Here is a 13,526-nt window from a genome sequence, read left to right as displayed (position 1 = left end):
TGGTGCCACTCTGCCACCCTGGTGCCATACAGGGACTTGAAACGCTAAATTAGAGTCAGTCGGGATGGCGGATTTGGATGCAGAGTCAGGGTGGGCTCATTGGTGTGGTTCGATATGTTGGTGAAATACGGTTGTGTGTGGGTATAAAGTATTTATTTTGGTAATTATGGGCTGTGTGTGTGGTCAGTGTATGTGTGTGTGTGTGTGTTGGAAGCAGGTCTCCAGGTTTGTATGTCCAACCGTGTGATCTCATGGTAACTACATATGCATACTGAGACCTAAACAAGCTGTCAGATCGAGCTGCAGCTTTTTACTTCTTCAAATTGTAGGTTTTCCCCTCTGATCCGGGTTCTGAAGTACAGGTCTCTTGTGTTTCACCTGTTACAATTTAGTGAAGCATGATGAAAATGTCCATGTTCCTCCCTATGTGCAGGTGGTGGTACGGCAGCCACCACGCAAACGGCACATGCTCCTGTTCTCTGGTTTATGATAAAAAATGATTTCTGTCCATTAAAATGTAAAAAAGCTACTTCAAAAATCTACAAGTTACTGACACAGTAGGTTGCTGCTGTACTTTACCCATGAATTTGTATTTTAGGGGACTTTGTACTTTCATTCCACTACATTTTTAATGTAAGAGGTACTTTTTATTCCTCTACATTTATCTGGGTCCATCAGTCAGTTTGAAGAAAATGTAAAACCTATTTCTTATTTGTCCATTTTGCATTCATTTACTTGAATGATGGTCCCTGCTGTGTCAGTGCATGGTCTGCCAGCCTCTAAACTCTGTCACACAAGTCTGTCCCCGACACTGCCTGTTTCTAAATTTCAGCTTAAAATGCACCTTCATTCCTCGACTTCTAATTCAGTACGAGAATGACCCATATATCCAAGCCACGGTCTTTTAATATGGGTCATGACCAAAAGCACAAGATCATAAGTGGTGAAATGGGCGTCCTCCGGACGGTGGCTGGCATCTCCCTCAGGTGAGAAGCTCTAAGTGTTATAAGGAGGCAGCTGAGGGGGCTCATTTGGTTAGGATGCCACCTGGGCGCCTTCTGAGGGAGGTGTTCAAGGCACATCCAGGTGGGAGGAGGCTGCAGGGCAGGACAAGGACCGGGACAGACTTGCATTAGAGTTAGGGGCTGGAACTGCAAAAGCACCTTTGTCCTTCAAACCAGGTAAAAGGTAAAAGGTGCAATTTCCATTCAAAATTTCACTCTGAAGTTGTCAGGCTTCTAAAGTGAGAAGGTCATGCTCTTCATCAGGTCCTGTCAATTTCAGTTCAAGCCCTAAATAGGATAAGTGGTAGAAAATGGATGGATGGATGGATGGATGACTGTTTGAGGGGGGCGGAATGGCTCAGAGGTAGAGTGGCCATCTAGAAACGGAAGGGTCGCTGGTTCGATCCTCACTCTCCCGGTGACCGTGTTGAGGTATCGTTAAACAAGATACTGAGCCCCTAATTACTCCTGATGGAAGAAAAGAAAATGGATGAATGACTGTTTGATTGCCGTTTCCTCCTCTGCACACCGATGTTTTCCTAAAATTTCTGCTTTTGACCCTGTCAAAATTTTCCGCTATAAGTCATCGCTGCCACCTCATGATATGCTCCGCTCCTTCTTCCACAACATCTTAGGTCAAGGACAGCTGATACAGTACATCCACCACTGCTGAGGTGGACAGCCTCATGGAGGGGTGGCTGTCAGAAGCTCCATTCTCACACTGGGACAGAGATGGGATACACCATGGACAGGTTGCCAGTCAATCACAGAGCATACATTTAGAGAAATAATCATTCACATTCACGTTTACAACTTAGGATATTTAGTCTTGAGTAAACCGAACCTAATGTCTGGAAGCCAGCGCCTGGCCACGGAGACACGGGAAGAACACATAGAAAGGCATCGAGCGGCCGCACTAGAACCTTGTGAGCCGTCACCTTAAGCCTTAAGCAAGTTCTGTTTGTTCAGGCACTCTTTTTCAAGGGAAACCTGAATGAATGAAGCATTGGATAAACTGCATGCTTGATGCTCGGTACAGACACATGATTTCACATGTGTTGGACCAGATTTGTAATCGGGACGAGAACCTATATTAAACTCTAACTGTGACCTGCTGTGTCTACTCTGGACCACACAATCTACTGAGGGAACTTACCAACATATTTCTCAGTACTGTGTTTATGAGAACCCCACCACAGCAGAGTCAAATCAATGGTGTTCACTGGCACCTACAACCCAGGCTCACTGGTTTGAGGAGGTTTAAATCACTGCCAGCTGCTGAAACGTCTGCCAGATTCTCAACAATGTGTAAAGAGGAGCACAAAGAATGACAATATAGTTGAAAGGTGCTTGAGTAAGAGAATTCCTTCTCCTCCATATTGTACCAGAAACCAGAGTGAAGCTCAAACAAATAACTTCTATGCGTTTCGTTACCCAGGTTTTCAGTTTATAGTGTAAAAAGTGTATTTGTGTGCTCTGGTCTCAGTGGTCGATGCAGCGATGACTACAGGGATGTCATTCTGTTGAAGCAATCTGGAAACCCAAAAAAGAGCCTTCTTCTTTTATCCTCTCTCAGCTCGAGCACCTCTCCTGTATGCCTGGACATGTCATCCACTGAGCGAGGAACATATGAAAACAAAAATGCATCAAGACTTCTGATCATAAACTTAAGATACCAAGAAGAGTAAATGCACATCTTGCTCTCCTCTTTTAGCGGAGAACCGCAGGCAAACCTGTCCATGATTTAGAAGTGATCATGCAGGCACCGTGGGAATGACATTTACTATGTTTACATGCACACTCATATTCCATTATTCCTATTTGGGCCATATAAACAGCATATTCGCAAGGGATTCTCAAAATTGTACTGTATTTAGTAGCATAAATAAGATAACCGGCCGTATCAGTGGGGTTTCAGGAGCATTCTTTGTATACAGTTTATTTGAAATCTGCTTCAAATATGAAATACGAGTGTTTTCTTTTAAAGCAGTTTACAACCTTGAATCACACTGGCTTTTGATTGCTAACAGCCAGATGTGGAAATGCGCTCCTGCTCATGTGTGAAATCATAATCATAATCATAATCATAAATGGTTTGATCTGTCTTGTTGGATGTTGGTAGAGAATTAGCCCCTTACACTATTCAGCTACTTGGGATGACACACAGCATTGTTTGAAGCAGACTCCATCTTTACCCATGAAAGAAAGGGGCGCTGCCCGAGCACAAAATGAGCGTCTGACCTCGTCGTGTGTATAGACACTGACACGTATTTCTCCGATGATCACTGCGATCACAAATGTACTTTACCCAAATACTGTTTCAGCATTCAGCTCATCCCTGCACACTGTCTAACAGGTGATTTCATCTCTAGCAGTATGAGTGCACTACACTACTCCTGTTTTGAAGAACCGTGAAAACATTGCAGATGCTAGAAGGTTCCTTTAAATGGTTTTTTGCTCCACTGCTTATTTCTCCCTACCCAGAAAGTGAATCCATATTTTGTCACAAAGGGTAAAGGATACAGGCCCAGACTTTCTGGGGATTCTGGTTCATGCCAACTGGGCTGGACCACCTAGTGACCCTCTATCAGCTGTGTGTGAAAAATGTGTGAGAGAAAAATGTATCCTGCTGGCTGCACCCACTCTGAGACCTGAGTCCAGGTGCAGGCAGGAATTTGGTTCCCGGTCTGACCCTGTTCTCTGGCATCTACAAAGTTGATATAGGGACAATATGAAAATTGAGTTATTAAACTTTTTATTTACTCTCTAGTATAGACTTTGAAAGGCCTCATAGAATTTGGGGGCAGAAATACTGCAGCCTTGTCTGCCTATAACCTAAATTGTTGCCACAAAAGAAAAAGACAAGAATTGTTTGTCAGGGAATAATATTTAACTTTTGTTAGTCGTGATTTCTACAAGAAATTGACCTTTATTTATTAATATCTATCATGTCTCAAATGTCGACCTCAGCAAAGAAAACACCTTTTACACATTTGCATGGAAAGCAATAAACACCCTCTTTGTATTCTCTCCAACTAGAGGATTTTTTTTTTGTCCTCTTACACTTAAAACTTTCGTCTCTTTTGTTTTCGCCCAAACTCAAGTGAAATTCCAACAGGAGGCGAAGGGAGCAGGAGAAGGACGAAGGAAAAACATGTTAGAATTTTTTTTCTCCTCTCAGATCTTCAGGGTTTCTCAGCAGCAATTACAGAGAAGTGTTACCATATGCTTCATGCTATTGTCAGACCAAAAGCCCAGAATCTGCACAAACTTAGGCTGTCTCTGTGCATCTGGAAAAGCAAATTCTTTTAATTCAGATCAGTTTTTCAATTTCATAATAGATTTTTAAGACCTTACTTCAAGATTGGTGGGTCGAGCCAAGACTGGAACACCCTCTCTGAGTTTGTAGTTACATGGTTATTTACTGACAGCAGGTTTTGGTGTCTGCAAGCTTATCTTATCCTTGAGCCTTGACTCCTCACTCTCTCCAATTAGTTCAAGAAAAACACACTTATGTGGACACACACACACACATGCAAGTGTGCACACAGGCGCTCATTTTTCCATATGTTTGAACACTCAGACACACATGCCTGCAAAGGTGAAAATGATGATATTAAACGTTTAAAAAATTACACAAACATGAATTTACATGCAAACACCACAACCGTGCTGCTAGTTAAAATGATCCAGATTGAGATTAAGCATACAACATTGTTTACCTCCTAAAATTGTGTCTCTATTGTAAAAGCGCCATTCCATCTCAGTCCACTTGAAACATTTTAGGGGTTGAACGACTTTAGGAGCATCTTCTCTCTCCAGTTCTGCTATGACACACTTTGCTTTTTGGGTTTCACAAGGATGAAGTGGTTACAGGGACAGATGATCATTACAGTACACCACTAGTTAGGAAGAAGTCATCACCAACGCACAAATACACACCCAGCATACAGGCAGTGTGTCTTACAATACATGTAGTCCAGAACAACAACAACCTCTGATCAGAGTAAAAACTACCAGTTCTTGCATTGTGGTTCTTCTGATGTCATCTGTAGTTTAGAGACACAGCTGTTATAAATATTATACTTTATTTTGAAATATAAGCTCACGTAAATTTAGTCTTATATAAGTGTATTTCATTGAGGTGTAATATATACCATCCTTTACTATTTATTTAGATTTAGACTAATTTACATAGCACATTTTCACAGCAACAGGCAGCTCAAAGTGCTTCACAGAGAACAAAAGAGAACATAAAAACATGAAAAGAAAGAGGGTGGCACGGTGGTGCAGTGGTCGGCACTGTGGCCTCACAGCATGAAAGTCCTGGGTTTGAGCCCCGGCTGGAGCACGGGGTCTTTCTGTGTGAGTCTCCATGTTCTCCCTGTGTGTGTGTGGGTTCTCTCTGGTACTCCAGCTTCCTCCACAGTCCAAAGACATCAAGAGGGACCAGGTTAATCCAGACTCTAAATTGACCGTAGGCGTGGCTGGGAGAGCCAATGGTTGTCTGTCTCTATGTGTTGGCCCTGTGATGGACTGGTGACCCGTCCAGGGTGAACCCCGCTTTCCCCCGAAAGTCGCTGGGATAGGCTCCAGCCACCCCCCCCCCCCCCGTGACCCTTAACAGGATAAGCAGTAGAGGATGGATGGATGAAAAGAAAGAGAGAGTAATAATTTTAAACAATAAAGTCAAGGTGGGTTACATTTTATAAAAAACATTAGTAAACAGGCAGGTCTTCAGCTTGGATTCAAAAGTTTCTAGTGCAGTCTCAGTTCCTCTGGCAGTTTGTTCTATATATGAGCAGCGCAGAAGCTAAAGGCAGCCTCTCCATGTTTAGGTTTGACTCTTGGACACCCAGTAATCCACAACCAGCTGATATGAGAGATCTGGAAAGTTTGTACTGCATGAGATCTACATTGGGTCTTTTAGAGAGAGACAAACACTGGCTTGTGTGTTCGTCATTCACAGTGCTCAAAACTATACTCTACGATATACACTATATGAATCCCATCAATGAAAATCAACCAAGGATACCTATTTGCAACAGATTCCTGCTGTTAAAACACAAGAAGTCCATGCAAGGAGCGGGATGGCATCAATAAACAGATTTTGGAGTCAGAGACAAGTGGTCAGATTTCATGTCAAACTCTCAACCAGTTTTTGTGCCGGACCTTAATTGTCATTTCAAGAAGCTAATTTAGTACAACTTAGATCCAAGTTTCCCTTGCCCAGATGTGGGTTATCAGGCCCTGCTCTGGAGCCAGGCGAGCAGCGAGCACTTGGTGGCCGGGCCGGCACCCATTGGGCCCAGCCAGGTACACCCCAGAGCGGCATCATGGGCCCCACCTCCAATGGGCTCACCACTGGTGGGTGGGTCCAAAGGGGTTGGGTGCTATGTGAGAAGGGTGGCAGCTGAGAGCGGAGACCTTGGCGGTACGATTCTAGGTTGCTGAAGCTGGGTACTGGGTACGTGGAATGTCACATCTCTAGTGGGGAAGGAGCCTGAGCTGGTGCGTGAGGTTGACAAGTTCCAGCAAGATACAGTCAGATTCACCTCACGCACGGCAAGGGCTCTGTAACCAGTCCGTCGGCAGTGAGAGGCGACGGGCAGGGCTGGCAATACTTTTTGGCCCTTGACTCACCGTCTGTTTAAGTTTAACCCAGAGGGTAGCCTCCCTCAGCTTTTGGGAGGGGGACCTAGTCCTGACTGTTGTTTGCGCCTATGCACCAAATGACAGTTCAGAGCGCCCCCCCCCCCTTTTTTTGGATTCCCTAGAGCGAGTACTGGAGGAATGTCCCTTCTGATCTGAACTCGAGGGGTGCTTTGTTTTTTGGACTTCTGTGCACAATACAGATTGTCCATAACAAACACCATGTTCATGCATGAGGGAGTCCACATGTTCACTTGCACCCTGTCCTGCAATTTGATGATCGACTTCGTGGTTGTGTCATCGGAATTGCAATCATATGTCTTGGACACTTGGTTGAAGAGGGGGAGAGCTGTCAACTGATCACCACCTGGTAGTCAGTCGACCGCTGCCAAGACATGCCATGTCCAAACGTATTCGAGGGTCTGCTGGGAACATCGACCGGAGTCTCCTGTCAGAAGGAGTTTCAACTCCCACATCCGAGAGCGTTTCAACCATGTTCTGAGGGAGGCAGTGGACATTGAGTCCAAGTGGGCAATGTTCTGTGCCTCCATTGTTTAAGCAGCCATTTAGAGCTGTGGCTCTAATGTGGTCGTTGCCTGTTGTGTCCGTAATCCCAGAACCCATTGGTGGATACTGGTGGTGAGGCATGCCGTCAAACTGAAGAATGAGTCCTATCAGGCCTTTTTGGCCCATGGGACTCCAGAGACAGCCGACGGGTACAGGCAGGCCAAGTGGTGCACGGTTTTGGCGGTTGCCGAAGCAAACCTGCTGCTGACCTCGACTCCAGATGTTGTGGACCAGTGACAGGAATACTTTGAAGACCTCCTCAATCCCACCAACACGTCTCACAATGAGGAAGCAGTGCCTTGGGACTCGATGGTGAGCTATCCTATCTCTGGGGCTGAGATTGCCGAGGTGTTCAAAAAGCTCCTCAGTGGCAGGGCCCGGAGGTTGGATGAGATACTCTTGGAGTTCCTCAAGGCCCTGGATGCTGTGGTGCCGTCTTGGTTGACACTACTCTGCAGCATCACATGGACATTTGGGCTGTGCCTCTGGATTGGCAGACCAGGGCGGTGGTTGCCCTTTTTAAGAAGGGGGACCTGTGGGTGTGTTCCAACTACCATGGGCTCACACTCCTTGGCCTACATGGTAAGGTCTATTCAGGGGTTCTGGATAAGAGGGTGAGTCAGATAGTCAAACCTAGGATCCAGGAGGAGCAGTGTGGTTTTTGACCTGGTCGTGGAGCTGTGGACCAGCTCTACACTCTCAGCAGGGTCCTTGAGGGTGCATGGGAGTTTACCCAACCAGTCTACATTTGTTTTGTGGACTTGGAGAAGGCATTTGACTGTGTCCCCCTGGGAATCCTATGGGGGAAGCTCGGGGAGTATGGGGTATCAGACTGCCTGATTTGGGCTGTTTGCTCCCTGTATGACCAGTGCCAGAACTTGGTCCTCATTGCCAGAAGTAAATTGGACCTGAGGGTTGGACACCATCAGGGCTGCCCTTTTTCACTGATTCTGTTCATAACTTTTATGAACAGAATCTCTAGGCGCAGCCAGGGTGTTGAGGGGATCCAGTTTAGTGGCTGTAGGATCAGGTCTCTGCTTTTTGCGGATGATGTGGTCCTACTGGCTTCATCAGGCCATGACCTTCAGCTCTCTCTGGATCGATTCACAGCTGAGTGCGAAGTGGCCGGGATGAGAATCAATACCTCCAAGTCCGAGTCCATGGTCCTTGCCCAGAAAAGAGTGGAGTGCCATCTCCGGGTTGGGGATGAGATTCTGCCCCAAGTGGAGGAGTTCAAGGACCTTGGGGTCATTTTCTTGAGTGAGGGGGAGATGGATCGTGAGAATGACAGGTGGACTGCTGCAGCATCTACAGTGATGCGCATTCTGTATCCGTCAATCATGGTGAAGAGGGAGCTGAGGCGAAAGGCAAAGCTCTCAATTTACTGGTTGATCTATGTTCCTACCCTCATCTATGGTCATGAGCTTTGGGTAATGACCGAAAGGACGAGATTGCGGGTGAGTCTCCTCTAGAGGGTGGCTGGGCTCTCCCTTAGAAATACATTTCATTCACAAATATGTTATAACAAGTAGCTAAATGTAGCCACAGCCCTCTTCATCTGTGATACCATCTGCTTCCTCACCAGACCCACAAAGCCTGTTTGGGATGCTCTTGATTGGTGTGTATGACAGTGTGTTCCTCTTACTGCAAAAATCTAGCAACTTAGATGCTGCCAACAAATGTTCTGCTGGCTTTAGTCATTCTAATCAATGAGACATGGTGTTACACTGCACCAGGCAAATGGTACTATGTGCCTAGTGCCTATCAAAGGTCTTTTTGCAAGCTAAAACTTCATTAGTTGTTACCAGTCCAAGAGTCACCAACAAAAATATAACATATGTGTGAAATAAATTTGTTTATAGAAGAAAAGTCTCAGACCTTTGACTTGAACTTGTGATAAATGGGAGTGAAAACATTGCATTTACATTTGTTGAGTGCAAATTTTAATGGCTTTTTCAGCTTTTCTCAGCGGCCATTTTGTGTAATGAAGTCATATCAATCAAAGCCTCTAAAGTGGACCAGGTCCCTGTTTGTGGTTTATGCTGGTTCACTGGAATAGCTTTGACACACTCATAGTGATAGCATGCATGTGAGAGGGTTTTGAGGTCAGGCTTCCTGTTTGTATCTCCCTCTATAATCATGGCCTATGTTGGTCTCATGCTGCAGGGAGCATGCACACAGCGATAGCACAGCAGATAACGTTTGCTTGTGCACATTCATCAGGTCCCCATTTGGAATGTCGGGAGAAGACATGCAACAGAAGTGCAGCCACAATTATTTGTGAAATGAGACAATGCTCTGTCATAATGGGTCAATAGCCCACTATCACCTCTAAATAATTAATTGCGAGTATGGCTTTTCTGATCCTCTGTATACAGGTGTATCCATGCTTATACTGTTACATCATGACCTGATTCTAAACCTCAGCAGAGCTGGTCTGCCAATCATGTTGAGCAAGAAGGTTTACAATCCAGATTCCTGACACTGGTTGCTTTCTCACTGGCTTAACCTTTGACTGGATCAGCTTTCTCTTTTCAAGTGCTGGGTAATGCTGGGTCTGTTGGGGGGCGGGGGGCAAATCACCTCATGTGGCCACTCAGAAGGATTATGGGTATTTTCTGTTATGTGGGTAGCTCAACTTTCTGACACAACTGCTTTGCGGTTTAATTCAGAGCAGAAAGCCATTTGAGTATTCTGTAAGTATGTACAGGCTCCACAGAGGAACTGCCTGCTCTCAGCTTCTCCTGATGTCTCGAGAGAGAATGTAATTGCTGCGGAAGCTAAACTACTGAGTGCCAGCAGTCTGTTTGCTTGATACAGATCCATGGGTAACGTGGAGTCCACAGAGCTCTCCATTACCTTAAAAAACTTTAATCACCTTTGGGCTGCCTTCAAACTTGATGGTTGGAATTATCAATCGGAAAAAAACCCCAAGTCCACCGAGATTTTTAAATTCAAGCTCAGCCCAACTGCAGACAGCCAGCAACAGTGAGACGTGGCTATTTTGTGCCGAGATTTTGAAAGAAAGAACATGAAACATGAATACATTTCATCGTAAGGTCATCCATTCTTTTTTCTTCAGCAACGCTGAAATAGGTGGTGCTTACACCAAAACTGTCCTTTTCACGTAAAAAGCTGAGATAATGAATTGTGCAAAAGAAGTGCTTTTCATTAAAATTTAGTTTAATATTTCTATTCATTAGTTTTTCTCACTCCCAAAATGGTTACCTCATTGTACACTATAGAAAAATAAATAATAGTAAATGACCTGGTGAAGCTGCACAGCTTCCTTGGAAAATCAGCTGATTTATCTACTTCCTCTTCCCGAGTGCTCCGGGGTCGGCCTGGTGCAGTGCCAGAGGGCCCCAGGACAGCCACAACATTGATCTGCTACATCTCCCTGTTTGCTAAGCCTCTTTTTTTATTCTTTTTGGGCTTTGTAGTTCAGTATCTGTCACAAGGTGTGCAAAAGCACCCCCTTCAGTGACATGCTGTGCAAACACAGGATTTCTTCTATCCTATCCTCTCACTCTCAGTACCTAGGAACAAAGTTTCTCTCCAGAGTGGGGAGCTCAGCCAAAGAGGGCAACGGGCTTCAGCTCTGCCCTATGAACAAATGTGAAAGTAAAAGCACTCCCTTCTTTTATTTTTTGTGAAGGTGTAGTTCATTTGATATTACTCACCGTATGCGATATATCTACTTTCATATCAGGAGACATTCAAGAAAAAAAAAAACTCTTAGAACTGAGAATGGTGGTTGAATCAGCAGGAGAAATTGCAGATGATCATTTAATACTCAGAAATCACATAAACACATTGACCACATCTGTGACAAATGTTTTTCTAACACAGACCACAGACGATCCAGCCAAATGGCTATTGACTTTGTCTGTTATCGCCACTCAGCTACCAGTCAATGACTTCGTTTATCCCCTTCATGTGGTATCGTTGCTCATCTGCACACTGGAGAGCATCAAAGGCTGTGCAGGGTTACTGTAAACTTCCATCCTCAGCCCAGTATCTGGGTGGTTTGAGAGGGTGCGGCATAAACAATTGTCCTGAGTCACAGTGGGCGGACGGCGGTGCGAGGGTGGAAAGTGTGTTTTGTATTTTGTTGCTAAATTGAAGAGAGGGTTAGCTGAAGCCACACTAACAACAGAGCAACTGAAGGATACTAACATTTGTGCAGAGAAACCACACACAGGGATGTTCTGGGACACACGGCTGCACAAGAGAAATGCTAACAGGCTGGAGCAGTGGTGGAGAAATGACTGCTGTCCTTTATTTAACCAAAAATAGGAAAGGCACTATGATTCAAGTAAAACTCCTTCACTGAAACTGTTACTTACAGGTGGAGTCATCGGTTCTAACACAATGCATTTATCACCACAAAGCACCATGACCTGCCAAGAATCTGCAGTACATCGCCTCACATTGGGGTTCAAGCAGACACCAGCAGTGATTGGATTACTAATCCAGGAGAGAGGTGCCAGGGGGAGGGAGAGCTAACAGGAGTGTGTGTGTGTGTGTGTGTGTGTGGGGGGGGGGGGTACACACGTACACACTGATAGAATAGTCAAATGGCTTTCTGCTCTGATCGGCTATGAAAAGGTGAACAATGTTTACAGTTTCACTTAAAAGAGTGATCAGTTCTATAAATGTGTTCGAGCTGCCGGGGTTTAATGTTTTAACAATTCAGGATACTGTACGTCTTCTTTATTATCAGTAATTAAAGTAGTTCAAAGTGAGTCACTCCAAATAAGATATGATGCACGTGATGTGACACAACAGACAGATTTCAAAATACTGCATGATGAAAACTTAACATGTAAAGGGATGTAATACTACTAGATTAGGGGTTGTATCACAATAACAGCATACTAAATAAAACTGTCGTTTTGGGGGTTACAAGAATGGAATCCCAGTTCTGACTTTAATCTTTGATTCTGGCTTTGATGTGTGTTCATAACTTCACTGTTGATTCTTACACTTTATTGTACAGTTTCTACTTACTTTGATGTCTTTCTTTGTAACAGGCTTTTATCTCGCAAAGAGAGACGGAAAGGAAAAATAAAGACAGAGGAAGAGATGGAGAAAGATACCAGACAAGTGGTTTAAGGAAGAAAAGGGAGCAAAGAAAGCACAGAATGGAAGAAAAGAAGAACCGCTTTGTCCTCCCAAACAAACTTTGTGCAGAGGAGGAAAGACAACAACAAATAAACCAAAGAGAGAAGGTGAAGAAGGAAATGGAGCAGGAGCATAATCAAAAGGAGCACCCGGAGAGACTTGAGAGGGAGAATCCATTAGAAGGAGAGAAAAAGGAAAATGAATTCCATATTAAGCTGAGAAGGAAAATCAAGAAGATCTGGCCAAAGATAGACGAGGCTGCAGAGAGGAAGGGAGGAAGCGAAAATTAAAAGAGCAAGAAAAATGAGGAGAAGAATAAATCAAATAGAGAGAATGATGGAGAGGGGAAAGAGAAAACTCCCTGGGAATGCCAGCAAAGAAAGGAACACCTAAATAGAGAAAAGAGGGAAAATCAAATCCTAGAGATGGGGAGAGAGAGAGAGAGAGAGAGAGAGAGAGGGGGAGACAGAGAGAGAGAGAGACAGAGAGAGAGAGAGACAGAGAGAGAGAGAGAGAGACAGACAGAGAGAGAGAGAGACAGAGAGACAGAGAGAGAGAGAGACAGAGAGAGAGAGACAGAGAGACAGAGAGAGAGAGAGACAGAGAGAGAGACAGAGAGACAGAGAGAGAGAGAGAGAGAGAGAGAGAGAGGATGGAAAAGGAGGCACTTGAGAGAAAGCAGTATTTTTCAGCAGCTCACAGCTTAACAATGAGATTTCTGGGAAAAAAAAGTTCATGATAATGTAAAGATGGTTGTTCTTGAATGAATTAAGACTATTTTGAATGACAGGAGTCACCAATCTATCATTTCATTTATCCTACATGTAACACAAAAAAATAAATCACCAACCAACACACCCCCCCCCCCCCAAAAAATCACACTTTTGTAGTGTGTATAAAGTCTGATCTTTGATGGCGAGAAATTATATGACGCTAAAAGGAAACCTTAAAAGTATATACGCCCTAATGAGAGAATAAGATTTATCAAATGACTCCAAACCGAGTTCAGGTGAGCGTTACTGTGGGTGGAGCTTCAAGGGACACTTCACCCCAAAAGGGTACTTTGCTTTTCATGTTCTAACAAACTGGTGTCTTGAGCTCAGGGAGACGTTTTTCCCTCCTGCATTTTGACTCCAGAATGCAGAAAGAGCCGGCCATGTATTATTAGCTTGAAGC

At 44.4% G+C, this 13,526-nt stretch overlaps 1 long non-coding RNA gene across 1 annotated transcript in view; it reads left to right on the top strand.

Annotated features, from left to right (window-relative positions):
- LOC147245777 (uncharacterized) overlaps nucleotides 1–13,526 on the top strand; it is a 25,727-nt gene extending 12,201 nt beyond the window's left edge. Inside the window, exon 4 of the long non-coding RNA XR_015110089.1 lies at nucleotides 12,260–13,526. This is a non-coding gene — a long non-coding RNA (uncharacterized LOC147245777). The remainder of the gene's footprint in view (nucleotides 1–12,259) is intronic.

Source organism: Aulostomus chinensis, chromosome 18 (genome assembly GCF_037954235.1).
Source record: "Aulostomus chinensis isolate RoL2024-O1b breed Wild chromosome 18, RoL_Achi_v1.0, whole genome shotgun sequence".
NCBI lineage: Eukaryota > Metazoa > Chordata > Actinopteri > Syngnathiformes > Aulostomidae > Aulostomus > Aulostomus chinensis.
This window is presented reverse-complemented; position numbering and strand designations above follow the sequence as displayed.